This window comes from Lucilia sericata, unplaced genomic scaffold, assembly GCF_015586225.1.
Source record: "Lucilia sericata isolate MDLA Ls3-8-SP2 unplaced genomic scaffold, ASM1558622v1 Contig001418F_arrow, whole genome shotgun sequence".
In the NCBI taxonomy this organism is placed as follows: domain Eukaryota; kingdom Metazoa; phylum Arthropoda; class Insecta; order Diptera; family Calliphoridae; genus Lucilia; species Lucilia sericata.
Genome location: NW_023995351.1, coordinates 49,003 through 64,659, shown reverse-complemented (window position 1 = coordinate 64,659; position 15,657 = coordinate 49,003). Strand labels below are relative to the sequence as shown.

At 30.1% G+C, this 15,657-nt stretch overlaps 1 protein-coding gene across 3 annotated transcripts in view; it reads right to left on the bottom strand.

The window, feature by feature from the left end:
- The window catches only part of LOC119611310, a 47,662-nt gene extending 33,519 nt beyond the window's left edge, over nt 1–14,143 (bottom strand). The window contains exons 1-2 of one of the 3 annotated variants that reach the window (XM_037966848.1): nt 10,718–10,761; nt 9,469–9,687 (exon numbers count right to left, since the gene is read on the bottom strand). The gene's annotated coding sequence lies outside the window, so the exon portion shown is untranslated. Of the gene's footprint in view, nt 1–9,468; nt 9,688–10,143; nt 10,539–10,717; nt 10,762–14,081 lie in introns of those variants that run through there. The other 2 variants (XM_037966846.1, XM_037966847.1) reach the window with 2 other exon arrangements.
- Between the last annotated feature and the right edge of the window lie 1,514 nt (nt 14,144–15,657).

Here is a 15,657-nt window from a genome sequence, read left to right as displayed (position 1 = left end):
CAAGAGTTAAACAATACTTATTAAATTGATTGTTGTTGTTTTTATTGAAATGCTGTTTTGTTTATTAATATCGATTTAAAAAAAGAAACTAAAAATAACGTTTTATTTTTATAAATTCTTTTTTCTTGTGGGTTCTTTGATGCCTAAGTATTTTTATATTTTTTCCCATATTCTTTTCTTTTTTTTTTAAATTTGTAAAAAAACCAAATGTTAAGTTTGGCCCATAAAAAGGTTCCCACAACAGGAAGTTAACAACATTCAAACTCAACCAAACTATTCCAAAAATAGTTAGAAAAAACACTTCATAAATTTTTATATCGTATGCGACATGTTTGTATGAAGCTTGTATGAGGCCTGTATGTGTCCACCTATTGAATTGAGGTTAAATTCTAATGTTTAAACAAAGTTACTAAAAAGAAGAAAAAAATATATCAAAAAGGAAAAATAAAATATATACATGATACTGTTAAAAAAGGTCTGCCGGTTTGTCTGTCTGTTTGTGTATGTTAAAATATACTATTCATAGTTTTAGTTTAAAAGCAGAGTGTTGAATGTTTGCAATCTTTAGATTTTTAATTTATTGACTAGTATGTGGAGTAGTCTAGTCTAACGTCGAGCATATGAGATTTTCTAACGACTAGTCCCTTGAATAGTCTATGAATTATTCTATTGAATAGTCTTGGAACTAATCTTTGGATTAATCTATTGACCATTTTATGAATTTATGGAATATTTTGTGAACTTTGAATATGGACTAGTATATTGACTAGTGTATGGGATAGTCTATGGGATAGTCTATGGACTAGTCTATGTTTTACTCTATGGATTAGTATGTGTACTAGTTTATGTTTGAACTAATCAATGGACTTGTGGATAGCTTGTACCACTCTATTGACTAGTGTATGGTGTAGTATATGGACTAGTTTATGGACTAGTCTATAGACTAGTATATGGCCTAGTCTATGGAATAGTATAGGACTAGTCAATAGAATAGTTTATGGACTAGTCTATGTATTAGACTATGGAGTAGTCTATGGACTTTAGTCCATAGTCTGTGCACTAGTCTATGCACTAGTCTATGGACTAGTCTATGCCCTACTCTATGGAATAGTCTATGCACTAGTCTATGGACTAGTATATGCACTACTCTATGGACTAGTATATGCACTAGTCTATGGACTAGGCTATGCAATAGTGTCTAGACTAGTCTAGTCTATGGACTAGACTTTGGTCTAGCCTATGGACTAGTTTATGTTTGATCTAATGAATGGACTTATGGATAGTTTGTACTACTCTATAGACTAGTGTATGATCTGGTATATGGGCTAGTTTATGGACTAGTATATGGACTAGTCTATGGACTAGTATATAGACTAGACTATGGAATATAGGCTAGTATATGGACTAGTGTATGGACTCGTATATGGACTAGTGTATGGATTCGTCTATGGACTAGACTGTGGACTCGTCTATAGACTAGTCTATGGACTCGTCTAGGAACTAGTTTATGTATCAGTATATCGACTAGTCTATGAACTAGTATAAGGGCGCGTCTATGGACTAGTCCATAGACTCTTTGGTGTAGTCTATGTGGACTAGTTTATGTTTGAACTAATCAATGGACTTGTGGATAGTTTCTATACAAACCACTATACCACTCTATAGACTAGTGTATGGTCTAGTATATTGACTAGTATATGGACTAGTGTATGGACTAGTGTATGGACTAGTCTATGGACTAGTATATGGACTAGTATATGGAATAGTGTATGGACTAATCTATAGACTACTATATGGACGAGTGTATGGACTAGTCTATGGACTAGACTGTGGACTCGTCTATAGACTAGCCTAGGGGATAGTCTATGGACTCGTCTAGAAACTAGTCTATGGAGTCGTCTAGAGACTAGTCTATGGACTATTATATTGAGTAGTCTGTGGTCTAGTCTTTGCACTAATCTATGCACTAGTCTATTCACTAGTGCCTAGACTAGTCTATGGACTAGTATTTGGTCTAGTCTGTGGACAACTCTAAGTTGACGTACTTTACTGTAATTGAAAGGTGAAAAAAGTCCACCTTTGTTTCTTTAATGAATTAATTCCTTTAAAAATTGTAACCATATATTTATAATTCATTGAGCATTCATTGAAGCTTATCAGGAGACAAAAGAAGACAATAAATGTCGTTGTTGCTTTTTTTGTTGTTGCTGTGATTGTGCATTCGATTAGAGTTTTTTTTCATATTTTCGAACGAAATAAAAACCAACAACAACAAAAAAAAAAAACTTTAAAACAATGTTTGATTTTTTACTTATAATTCTTCTTTACAAAAAAATAGTTAAACATTGTTTGGTATCTAAGTTGTAAGTGAAGAGTATCTGTGTGACGCTATGTGTATAAAAGTGTGTGTTTGTGTTTAAGTTCTTTTGTTTTCAATTTCTTTTACAAGTAACAGTTTGGTGTGTGACACTTGCCTTTTCTGTTTTAGCAACAAAAAAATATTATTAGAAAAAAAAAAAAGAAAAACATAATCATGAAAGAATTTTAAATGAGTTTTATAAGTTAAAAAGTTTATACATATATTGTATTTTTTTTTTCATATTATTGTTTATTTTTTGTTATTGTTAGCGGGCCTGTTGGCCAAATCTGGCAACGAAAGTTACCAACAAACCATCATTATTATGTTGCGCTTCATTGAGGAATAGCATAACAATAACAAAAAAAAAAAAATTATTCACATAAACACTTGCCCGTACTTAGATGGAACGTTAGAAAAAAAAAACACACAAAAATACATTTGGACATTAGACTCCGCTATGGCCTGTTAAGGCAAGGGAAAACCCTTCTTCTTTAAACTCTTTCTGCTTTTGCAAGACAATGGGAAAATTTTGTTTGATTTTCGTTAGACACATAGTACAATATTTTGTTTTCTAATTTTTATTTATTTTCTTTTGGGTTGGGCAACTCCCAAAGTGGCATGTCTGTAGGAATGTATTGTTATTTCTTTTCATTTGTTTGCAAATAAAGTTTTTGTTATAATTTTTTTTTGGAAATTTAAAAATTGTTAACTTATTGACCTTAAAAAGAAAATAACCAGCGATAAGTGTGTCATATGACTTTAAATATTTTACTCAGAAAAAAAGTTTTGAATTTTTAATATTTTTGTTTATTTTTAAGTCTTTGTTTCTTGTGTGTTAAAGAAAGTGAGTTACAAATTTTGTTGCATTATTTATCGTTTTGATCTTGTCGCGATCACGTTTTGATTTGATTTCATTGTTTTGATAAAAAACCTAAATTTTGTAGTTTAAGATTAGTTTTTTTAGTTTTATTTTAGAAATTATGGTTTTTAGAGAAATTTACATGTAAAAGTTATTCTATGTTAAAATTATACTTATTTGGGATTTTTTTAGGGAAGGGTTGGTATTGTTTTTTGTTGAACTTTAGTAAATATTAAGGGGTTATATAGATTTTGTCATTCTGTTTATAAGATATCTAAGTTTTGGTCCAAGAAGCACAGAAGATTATATATTCTAGGTTATTTTCCATTTCTAAGACTATAAAACACGATAGAATCCAAACACATATAGATTATAGATTCTCATTTGATTCTAGACCCCATATATGTAATTATAATTCTAGAACTATAACAATCAGAACCATTTCATATTCTTTGAAAACATCATTAATTGTGTAATACCTACTCAAATTAATTCACAGTGGTTTCAGAAGTACGTTAAGTACGGCTTTACTTAAATCAAATACAAAATACTTGATTCAAGTACGAATTAAGTACTAAAAACCTAATTTAAGGATTTTTTGGGTTAAAGTAACCTTACAATTTGAGTCTTATTTTGAAAAATTTCGGTCGGATTTAAGGTGAAATGCATACTTGATTTGAGATGCAAATCAGATTGATTTAAGAATGTAAAAGATTGAATTAATCCCAAAATGGGATTGATTTGAGAACAATTAAGCAAAAAAATATTTACAAAAAATTGTTAAATATTTTGTAAAAATCGTATTTTCCATAATCACAATTTAAGATAAAAATCGTTGGCAAAACCTGTTCTAAAGAATGTGTATGTGTTCTCTACAGTTTTACTAGAACTAGTTCCGAGGTTGAAATATACATATATGAACCCATAGGAATTTGTATTACCTCCATAACGCTTCCATAGAACCATTTCCGTAAGTGATAATTTCTAACAAAAATCATTGGTCTCAACGTCAAATTAGAACGAGTGCAAGCTATTCAATATATTTATTTGCGTTCTAAAACTAGTTGTGGAACTAATAACATTTCTCCTGAGATTTCTATAAATTTATCGAAATTTTTTTTCTTTGAAAAGAAAATTTATCGAAAATTTGTTTTTTAAATTGAATATTTAACGAAACTTAATAGAATATTAAGAGGATAGGATCAACAAGGCACATCGGTGCTGGGCGATATGTAAGAGAACTATAGGCATGAAATGGGGTCCTAGTCCTACTATGACAAATTGACTTTTTAAAAGTGTAATTACACCAATTCTAGCTTATGCATTTATAATCTGGTGGACAAAAACTGTAATATCAAACTACAACAGGGAGTTCAGCGTATAAGTGGTATAAGTGGTGCCATGTGTACTACTTCAACCAAGGCTCTGGAAAAGTTGCTTGAAATTCGACCCATTGAAATATATTTAAGATATAAGTCGGCGCTTACAGCCGAACGGCTCTTTACTTTAGGCGAACTGGCAAAAAGCGGTTATGGAACACGTCATTAATGTATACTGTACACATTGGAAAGTTATACACAATCATCGGACGTGCCTGATCGCATACCAGACACAGAATATGTAGGAAACTTTGAAACGCTGGTCCCAGATAGAATGTCTTGAGCAAGCGGAACATTGGAGCAAATACCAGTAGGAATCCGTTGTTACACGGATGGCTCTAAATTGGGGGACAAAGTGGGGCTAGGGTTCTATATTGAAGACCCGGAAACAGAAATATACTACCGTTTACCTAATCATAACACAAACTTCCAGGCAGAAGTACGAGCAATAACGTAATGCGTAAATTGGATGAGAATAAATATGGCGCCCATAGCCCTTAATATATTTACCCACCCAGCCAGAGGGCAATTAGGGCGATATCAGGTGATAGAATTAAATCTAAGACCGTATTGGATTGGAAGAATGCTTAGACTGAATACTCTATAAAAGTAAGGTTTACATCATATGGGTACCAGGCCACTCGTGAGTAGTCGGCAACGAAAGGGCGAATGTAATAGCTTTAAAGGGAAGGAAGCTTGAGGCAATTAACGTGACAAACTCAAAATCATTCGACGCAACAAAAGCTGAATTAAAAATATGTGTGAGAGAATCCCATAAGGCCTCTTGGAATAGTAATTGGAAACGATGGGTAGAATCACAAAGATCCTAAGGGGTGACCCTGAAGAGAGCAAGACGAGAAATCTCCTCAAAATGTGCAATTCTGAAGTTAGTATGATGGTACGTATTCTGAGTGGACACACAGGATTACAAGCACATCTATGCAAAGTGGGAAGTGGGGATTCAGACGAATGTAGAACATGTGGAACAATGAAACTCTGGAGCACTTTCTTTGCCACTGTCAGGCATTCGTCGAAGTTAGAACCAATTATCTTGAAAGTGATGTTATTCCGGAAATTACATTCCTGACTAACACTGATTGCAAGATTCTTAGGAATTACGTCCAGGAAACTAAGTTTCTGAACAATAAAAAATAATTCATTCAGTGAACTTTTTTTATGAAAAGGAGGTCACAACAGGCCCGATAGTGGCCTAGGTGTATTTCTTCGGATTTGATGTAGTATACATCATCCTATCAACCCAACCTAAATTTATTAAAATTTTCTTTAAATGGAATGAAAAAAATATCAAAATTTTCATATAAATATTTTAACAAATTAAATTTTCGAAAATGTTTATAAAATAATCATAATATGGTTAAGTTATTCATACATAAGTAATAATAGATAACAAAACTTCAATATCTGTCAAAAATGATTTCGTCAAAAACATAAAAGCCAAATATCTCATTAATCTTTGCTAAATGCTTTATATTAATCATTAACAAGATAATGACCTCTAATCATAATATTTGTAATAAATGTTACAAAAAAAAAAAAAAAAAAAAAAAAACTATATTAGTTAAACTAAATCGAAATAAATTTAATAACTTACAATTATAAGAAACAGGTCTTCTATTTAACAAAAAATTAAGTACAAATTTTATCTTATAATCGACCTTTAGAGAAATAACAAAAGAAAAATTATAAAAATTATTAAATCCTAAAAACTATAATTTTCAAAAACGCCTACTACAAACACAAAACTTAACAATAACGAATGTATTTAAACACTAATCACACAACTAATCCAAATAATTTGTATTAAAAAAAGTGATTTTAATAGAAATCATCTTCAACACACAAGTGGTCATATTTAAATATATTGACTATTTGATTTAAATATGTACATATATAGATGAAATAATAACAAAAACATAAAATCCACCTAAACGTCATAAGGTCGTTTAAATGGTGTGAATAACCAGTAACATATAAAAAAAAAACAAAATAATTTCTACAAAATGAAAACAAAACAAATAAATGATTTTAAAAACAAGATTAAACCACCAATTTTAAACAAACGTCATTCATGCAAAATAATGAGCAACTCAGCAGCACAGCAATCAACAAACACTTTGTGATGAATTCAAAAACTGGTCGTTTAAAAAAAAAACAAACCGAAGAGTTTAAAACATCAAATGCCAATAAAGTTGAAATTATAAAAAAAATCACAAAAACCAAATACTGGCGTCTAAATAAAATCTAAATGAAATTCAGAAATCAATTTTTCAACACAAATACCAAATGAAATAAAATTGAAAACAAAAGAATTTGTTGTGGTCACACAACAAAACAAATAATTTTATTTTCGAAATTTATTCATCATTCATTTTTTTTTTTTTTTGTTGGTGGGAGTTTGTGTTATGTTTCAAATGTTAAAGAGAGGTATAGAAAAATGTATGGCGTTTATAGTTTATGATTTAAAAGAAACTATTAATTTCTCTTAATATTATATTATTTATGAATAATATTAGTTTAGTTGTAAATGTTGAGTTTTTAGAGACTTGGTTGTCTGAGCTTTATTAAGACTTTCTGACAACTTACTGTTAATATGTTAGATGTTCTCAGTTTATTATCCAAACTTTTAAAACAAACATGGAGTGATCGAGCAATAATATGAAAGTTACTGCACAGGTCCTAAAGGTCGTTTCGACCCTTAATCTTAATTGATTAAGATGGAATAATTAGAACAAATAGTGGCCAGATATATGGCGCACAAAAGAAAATTTCTAAAGCCTATGTTCCGGGAAGAATATATCAGTTATCGGCAGTGCCCCACACTTTATGTAAGAGAACCATAGCCACGAAATGGGCCTTTAGTCGCATTATTCCGATTCCGATTCCAACTTATATTTTAACACCTATACCCAGTATGCTTTGCTACCCTAAAGTCAATATAAATAAAAAACCCACTTTACGATTTTTGAAGATTATAGCTCTAATAGTTTCCCAAATACACGAATTTTTGTACTTAATTCATATGGAATGTGACAAGCCTCTCTAATAAAAGTCCGCCCATTTTTTTCAAAATGTTCAAATTGATAAAAAAGTTCTTCGTACAAAATTTTAAGAATCTAGCTCCAATAGTGGGAGGTACCATGCCCCTAAAATTTAGTCCGTCAATTTATTAAGCAAATGTGCACATGGAAGTTTTAGCTCTAATAGTTTCCCAGATATACGAAATTTTATATTCAATTCGTATGGGAGGTATCGAGACCCCCTTATGAAAGACCACCCATTTGTATCCTAAATTTTCACTTGGATGCTAAAGTTCTTTGTGCAAAATTTTAGTTTATCGGATAAACGAATTTTTAAATTTAATTCATATGGGGGTTGCCACGCCCCCTTTTCTATTTCGCCCATTTTATATCCTAAACATTCATGTTGATACTCCGAAAAACAATGAGAACTCTAGCTGTTAGTGGTCTCAGATATATCAATTTAATATTTTTTTTGCCACGCCCACTGTAGCTATACTGCCCATTTTTTCCTATGTATTCATATGGATGTCAAAGTTGTCCATACTAAATTTTAGAAAGTTTCCGAAATTTGCGACTTTTATTACTTATTTTGTATGTGGGAAGTAAAAAATAACCTATAGTTCCTTCTAGACATACAGGAAGACACAGTGAAAATTTCAGAAAAATGGGTCCAGCCGTTGAGCTGTCTATAAAGTCCAAACATACTTTGATTCCAGATAGAATATCACGATTAAGCGGAACATTAGAGCGAATGCCTGTAGTTATCCCAAGCTCTATGCTTAGTGGATATACAAGCATACGGGCACAATTACACAAAATTGGACAGGCGTAGTCGGTCGAATGTAGAACATGCTGAGAAAACAGTAAAACGTGTAACACATTCTCTTTTTTTTGCCAGACTATCGTCGAAATATCTTGAGAGCGTTGTTATTTTAGATATTACTTCCCTCAGGAACTATACACAATAAAATTTAAGAAAAAAATATTTGATTTCCTTGTACTCACCCTGTACAATATTTTTACTAGATAAATACAGAAACGGGGTACAAGTCATTGAGTGTTTGAACGTTGCTCGATAATTCTTTTCATAGATCGATATATAAGGTTTTTCTATGAAAAGAAGCCTACTATAGCATCTATACTGGCATAGATGTATTTTTTCGGATCTGATCTTAACCTAACCCATACGTAATTCATATGTAGAGAACGACAAGCCTAAGAATTGTAAATTCAACAACTTGGAAATACCTCAATTTTGACTATATCGTTACGATATCTTGAATAGTTCACGAGATACCGAATAATTTCACAACTAAACTCTTTTTAACCAACTTTTCATAATTTTGTTCATGTTTGTATCTAAATGTTTTGGTGAATAATTTTGAGATAATATTAAGGGACTGACACTGTATTTTTTTTAATATAATTGAAATCGAAGCATAAATGTGGACTTCTTAGGCAAGGTGTGTTGCAAGTAAAACCAGAAAATTTGTATTTAATTATAATCATAAAATTTTTAAACTTTTTTTACTTTGGTGTTTATTTGTTGTTTTTTTTTTTTTAATTTTTGTAACATTTATTTACAAACCGTTTACTTACTTATTATTACACTTTTAACACTTTTCCTTTCAATGTCACAATAAATTTCATTTTCTTACGAAATTTTTGAAAATAAAAAATTTCACCCAAATTTCTTGTTTATTTTTTTCAAGTTATTTTCATTTTCAAAACGGTTTATTACTTAACAATATGAATCATGTCATTTAGCTGCAGAAAATATGTTTATGAATATATGTATAGGTGGATGTGTGATAATATTGAAATACTTACAAACAATAAAAAATATATTCAGCACTTTAAATATAATATAAATTTCGCTTTCATTTTTTGTATTTAACGGCTGGTCACAAAAACAAATAAACACTTTTTTTGTATATTTATGGAGATTTTTTTTTTGTGATATTTTATTGAAAAAATTAACACAATGATTTTAAGAGGAACAGGCAGCTGTTTTAAATGCCGATAAAAATAATTTCACAGCAACTGGATCTAAAAGACAATAACAACAACAAGTAATTTGTTAATTTTATTTATTTTTTTTGGCTTATAAATATTTTTATTTATTTGTTTTTAGCACTTTGTTTTGTTTTGTAAATTAAATAACGGTAAATTTTTTTAAAATATTTCATAATATTCTGTAATTTGTAAACAAAAAAATATTTAAATTTTATTTTAAAAAGAATTAATAAATTTTTTTCACTTTTTTTGTTTTTTTGTGAATTTTTATTTATAATTAATTGTTATGTTAATAACTGCTTAAATTTTAAAAAATTTTATATTTTTCTTCTTTTAAAGATTTTTTTTTGTAATTTTTTTGTATTTTTTTACTTTTGCACAAATTTCTTTAATTACACGCCTGTGTCTTAAGTCTTTTGTTTTATTTATTAAAATTTTGTATTTTATCAATTAAACTTTATGTATTTTTTAATATTTTATTTAAATTACTTTTTCTTGCTTTATTAATTTTAATAATTAATTGTGTGTTGTTAATTTTTTTTTGTTTCGTTTTGTTGTTTAATTTCTTTAGAAGTAAAATTTTTTCTTTTCGTTTTCTACCGCAACCGCAAAGACGGTTAAAAGACACATTAATAAAATGGATTCTGAGTGAAGACTAAACCTACAGAACCCGTACTGACATTAGTGTGGCTAACAAAACTTTTTTCCAACTTTTTTTTTCGTTGTTGTTATTATTGTTTCCTCTCTTTTAAGCGACGACAGGCACACAGTGACGACGGCAACGACAACGACTACAAATACTAAAGAATTTTTTTTAAATTTTTATTTTAGTTTTCGCTGTTGTTGTTGCAGACAAACGTTGACGACGTGTATAGAAAAAGAATTAAATTAAAGAATATTGTTTAATACACCAAAAAAAAAAAAAAAAAAAACGGAAGATTTTGTTGTTTGTTGTTGTTTTCTTCATTTTATTAACGATTACAAAAACGAAGAGAGCCCCGTTTAAAAAAATATATAAAAATTTAAAAGAAAAAATCTAAACATATTAACACAAACGTCTTACACTCAGTCTCAGAAATAAGCACGGAGTAATATACAAACGTTAAACGATGTATACTGAAAGCAACTAAAAATTATACACAAATTATAAATTTATTTTTGCCGATAGCTTAAGAATCAATGAAGCTTAAACTTAACTACAACAATAAAACTACAGAGACAAAGCACACATACACAACGATTCAAAATTGAAGCTCAACAGTGAGCACTTTTAGGGAGAAAATATACAAACGAAACGCAAAAAGAGAATTTGTAAGATTGTAAAACAAGAGAGCAGTGTTAGCAGCAGCAGCAGCAACAAAAGCAGTTTAAGAATGTCAAGTGATGTCGTTTTCATTTCATTTTATATTTATTAAAGAGTGAATTAAAAAATAAATTTAAAACCACAACAACAACAGCAAGAACTAACTCGTTAGTTTGTTAAAAAATATATATTAATATTGATAGGCAGTCATACAGTCAGAGAGTCACAAGTAGAGACAGACAATGTTAAAGCGCATGCTTAACTTCAGCTAGCGTCGCTGTAGCTTTAAGTGATAAAACGTTTTAACATTAACACTGTTATGTTTAACAGAGCTATGTTAGGTATTGTTGACAATCAAAAAACCAGTCTAAACAATTACAGGATGCGGCACAGTGGGTTAGAAAAATATTATTAAAAAAAAAAAATTAAATGATATAAGTTAATAGGAGGATGTATACTACATCAAATCCGAAGAAATGCACTTAGGCCATTTCTCAGTTTCCTGAACGTAATTCTTAAGAATCTTCCAATCCGTGTTAGTCAGGAATGTTATTTCTGGAATAACATCACTTCCAAGATACTTGGATCTAACTTCGACGAATGTCTGGCAGTGGCAAAGAAAGTGCATGCTCTACATTCATCTCAATCCGCACGTCGAATTTTGCATAGATGTGCTCGTAATCCTGTGTGTCAACTCAGAATAAGTACTATCATACTAACTTCAAACTTGCTCATTTTGTGGAGATTTTTCGTCTTACTCTCATCAGGGTCACCCCATAGGATATTCGTGGCTCTACCCTCTCTTCTGTTTCTGGGTCTTCAATATAGAACCGCAGCCCCACTTTGTCCCCCAAATTAAAATGATATAAAAACAAAATAGATTCTGAGCAATTGCCTAGTGAAAAGTTGCTCAGATTTTGACCAATTATTCTGTGAAAATATTGCTCAGATTTTATGCAATTTTTCTATGACATGCAAGCTCTAATTCTGTGCAATTGTTCTACATCATGATTGCTCTGATGAAAACATTGCTCGGGTTTTAAGCAATTTTTCTTTGAAACGATTGCTCTAATTCAGAGCAATTCTTCTATATACTGCATAGATTCCGATACATTTTTCTGTGAAAGTATTGCCCAGATTCTAAGCAAGGCTTTGCAAAATGGTGGCTCAAATTCTGGCTAATCGTACTACACAAATATTGTTCATACTTTGAACAATAGTTATACGAAAAGATGCTTAGATTCTTAGCAATTGTTTTATAAATAGATTGCTCAGATTCTAAGCAACTATTTTAAGAAAGAATTCTTAGCAATTGTTATATAAAATGTATGCCACATTCTGGGAAATTGTTCTATGAAATGATTGCACAGTTTTGGAGCAACAGTTCTACGAAAAGATTGCATACTCTGAACAATAGTTCTACGAAAAGATACTTATATTCTTGGCTATTGTTTTGATTGCTAAACACTTATTCTAAGAAACAATTCAAAGCAATTGTTCTACGAAGTGTTTGCTTAGATTTTAAGAAATTGTTCTAAGAAATGATTGCTCAGATTCAAAGCAACTACTGTATGAAATGATTCTTCAGATTCCGAGCAATTGTTTTATGAAATATTGCTCACATTTTAAGTGAGTTTTCTATGAAATTACTGCTCAAATTCTGTGCAAACGTTCTATGATTAGATTGCTCAGGTTCTGAGCGGTTGTTCTATGCAAAGATTGTTCAGACTCGGAGCAATAGTTCTATGAAAAAATTATCAGATTCTGAGTATTTGTTTTATGATATGATTGCTCAGATTCTAAGAAATTTTTCTATGGAAATATTTCACAGATTCCAAGCAATTCCTCTATATAAAAATTGCTTAGATTCCGAGCAAGTTCTTTGCTAAAGTATTACAAAGATTCTGAGCAATTGTACTATAAAAATATTGCTCAGATTCTGAGCAATTTTACTGTAAAAAGATTGCTCAGATTCTGAGCAATTGTCTTATGAAATAATTGCAGGAATTCTGAAAAACTGTCTTGTTAAAGGATTGCTCATATTTTGGGCAATTGTTCTGTAAAAAAATTGCACAGATTTAAAGCAACTAAAATGGTTATTCAGATTCTAAGCAGTTATTCTATGAAATTATTGCTCAGATTTGTTCAGATTCTGGGCAATTGTTTAATAAAATGATTGCTCAGATTCTAAGTAAATATTCTATGAAATGATTGATCATTCTGACCATTTTTTCTAAGAAAGTATTGCTCAAATACTGAAAAATTGTCTTGTGAAAAGATTGCTCAGTTCCTAAGCTGTTGTATGAATTAAAAATTGAGTTTATAAGTTTCCATTATTGAAGACAGAAGAACTTTAAATACAGATTAAGGCATAGTGTCCCCAACAATGCCATCAGTAATAAAAACAAGTTTACATGTTATACATACATATATTCATTGCTATGTCTTAATTTATGTTTTGATCAATGTAAAAATTATTTTTACTATTTATATTTCCCTCAAAACCACTGTACACGAGTTTGTTTATTTCAAGCTGTTAACTAGATTTGTTGTGAATTTTGTTTGAATTTCTTAACTAAATGTTTGATTTAGAAAAGATAAAAACAATCGTTTAATATCTAGCCCATTTAAAGCTAAACAGAAAAACAAAATTTCTTTGGCTTTCCAAACAGACTCATTTAGTTTTGTTGTTAATAGTTTTAACAATGATGTTAATGAGTTCATTATTACTCTAACTTATAGTAGTTGTTTTTCTTTTTGTTGTGGAAAAAAAGTGAAATGATTTAATTTTGTCTAACAAGTATGAAACTAAAACATCAGCAACAGCAGCAATAACAAGCAGACAACATCTTTTTGGTTTAACAAGCATGAAAACCCTGAAAAACATTTGAAAACTTGTTAAATTGTCTACTAGATTCTTTTCTTTTTTTATATCTAAAAAAATTCTTAGTATGAATAAAAGAAAACTAACTATTTTAAACAGTTTTTTCTCACAGCATTTAATTTGATAAAAATTATTGCCTTTTATATGTGAGAACCGTTTTATTTTAGTTAGTGTTAGCTTTTGTCTTCCCCCCCCCCCCTCTTGCACGAGTATTATGATTTATTTTAATTAAATTCTTACCTTTTGTTTAATTTTTAATTGTGTACCCGGTAGTCTAGGCGTGTTAAGAGCAGATCTCTGTAAATAAATAAGAAAAGAAAAAAAAAAAACTAAATTATAGTGTTATATAATTTGTATGGAAAGTTAAGAAACACAAAGAGAAAGAGAGAGAAAAAGAAAAGAAGGAATAATTTAAACTATAATACCTTGAATTTATTTAGACACACACACACTTATTTACATGTTTGTGTCTTAAGTCTTTTGTTTTTTTTTTCGTTTCATTTATATTAAAGCAGAAGTCATAAAAATGTTAAAGCTTTTGTTAGAAATTAATGTCAGTCAATAAAAATAAAATAGTAGCCGGGATTTAAACTGTTATTAAAATATAAAGTTTTAAATTTTATGTCTATTTTAAAATGTTTGTCTTTTTATTGTTTATGTTTCTTGATTTTAATATAAATCGTTAAAATTGTTGACAGTTTTGAGTATATACAAAGTAGGCAATCCTTTTTACTTTCTGAGACTGGTTGATAGTATCACAGAATCAATAAGGGATCATTGTATAATAGTGACAAATATGTGGTTAATATCCTTCTTTCCCTTTGATCTTAATTCTGCAAATTTTACTCATCAAATGCTACTTTAAGAATTTTCTATAATATTTTATCCAGAATGTTGAATTAATGATAGATGATATTTTATGTGCGTGAGAATATAACTACTACATATAATTTTAAAGCAGTTTTATAATCCCTTTTCCCATCTTTCAGACAAAAAATGGATTCCGCTCCAAAACTGTTACAACCAGTATTAGATCATATTAATCTCAAGTACTCTGTTATGTCGTGAATCTAGAATAGATAGCGTTCTATATCGATCAAACCAAATAGTAAACGGATGGAGGCAAAACTTTCCAACCACGTCTTTATACATAACCAAATAAAAATCATTAATGTAGCGATTCGTCGGTTTAAATACACATTCTCACGCTTCGGGTTATCGTAATCAATTTTTTTGTCATTGGTGCAAAAATGTAATTTCTTACATTAAACTTCGTCTTTCAAGGTCTGTTACTTTTGGATGTATCCTGCTACTCGCAAACTTTCAGAAATTACTGCTTGAGTAGCTCCTTGTGAGTTTAACAATAATCTTTATGGATCAATGGCTTCAGTATTTGATCTTCAAACTTGTTTAACTTGCCTACGCGATCTTTATCTTCCATATAAAAATCTCCTCACAAACCATCTCTTGCATGTCGAAACTGATGAGAATTATTCATCATAATTTTCTATGAGCAAGCGTTGAGCTTTAGCGACACTTTTTTTCCAAATGTGTACTACTTCAAACAAGGCTCTGGAAACGTTGCTAAATATTCCACACATTGAAACATATTTATGATATGAGGTGGCACTTACAGCCGAACGGCTCTTTACTTTAGGCGAACTGGCCAAAAGTGGTTATAGGACACGTCATCAATGTGTACTGGACACATTGGAAGGTTATACACAATCATCGGACGTGCCTGATCGTATACCAGACACAGAATATGTCGGAAACTTTGAAACGCAGATTTCAGATAGAATGTCTTGGCCAAGCG